This window comes from Echinops telfairi, unplaced genomic scaffold (genome assembly GCF_000313985.2).
Source record: "Echinops telfairi isolate 266 unplaced genomic scaffold, ASM31398v2 ScPeMD7_5868;HRSCAF=6743_0, whole genome shotgun sequence".
Taxonomy (NCBI): Eukaryota; Metazoa; Chordata; class Mammalia; order Afrosoricida; family Tenrecidae; genus Echinops; species Echinops telfairi.
This window is the reverse complement of record NW_022109767.1, coordinates 611,823-612,944: the sequence shown is the minus strand read 5'-3', so window position 1 is coordinate 612,944 and position 1,122 is coordinate 611,823.

The window sequence follows — 1,122 nt, the reverse complement described above, 5'->3', positions numbered from 1 at the left end:
GAGTGTGGAATCACATTGATCCTAGGGTTCAAATAGAATAACTTGATCCACGGCCATCAGAGGTCTCCCATTCGGAGCGTATTCTCCATAAGTTCCGTGGCAGTCACTGTTGCCCTTTGGCTCCGGGACTCATTTGAAAGATGAGAGTGGCTCACTGGTTAGAATCTGAGAGGTAGTGCAGTCTGGGCCCGAAGAGCCACAATAGGGAAAGGAATAAACGTCCCATGGCCTCTCAAGGGTGTTCAAAGCGGAGGCTGGGAATGCCACCCTGGCCAGGAGAACTCTGATAGTCGGTGCTTACGGAGGGAGGGAAAGGGCGTCCGCCAGGAGAGAGCAGTGAGGGGCGCCACTGTAACTCCGCTCCCGTTGCTGGCTGCGAGTGAGCGCATCTCGCATGTTTGCATTTTCATCTTGGCCCATGGAGCGCCAAAGAAGCCAAGCTTCACCAGACACGTGGCTTTTGCAAATCTCAAAATTGTAGTGATCAGACATAACGACTTGGGGGAAGAAGCAAAATCATTTTAACACAATGGAAACTTAGTTCCAGTCATAATAAATGTTCGTGGACATGACCCTAGAGAGACTTAGGAGTCTGAAGTATTTTCTCATGTTAAGGAGTCACGGTTATAGTCTTCGCACCCATGCTGCCAAAGCACAACTAGATGGGAATGTCCACACACCTATCCCCTCACTCCCACACCTGTGCAAAGGGGCTTCTAAAAGGTCATGGGGAAATGGGATAGAAAGATCATGAAACTGTCCCATGAGCTTTTTGAAGCCTGCTCACACCTATACCTTTTGCCACGCAGACTTTTCAGACAGCAGGGTGGCATTGGAGGGACATTTATGCCCCTCCATGACATTTTGAAGGGTGCCTATGTCAACCACATATACATTTGTCACCTGCTTAAGCAGTGAGGGACACAGGGAGCCAATGAAGGGAATTCTCTATCTGTGAATCAGGGTGGCTTTATTGAAAATACAACAATTTATAATGAGAAGTCCCCGCCCCACCACACACACAATGGAGCCCTTGTGACATGGTTAGTGGTTACAAGTTGGGCTGAGATCCTCATAATTGGCAGTTCGAAACCACCAGCAGCTCCATGGAAGAAAGACAGG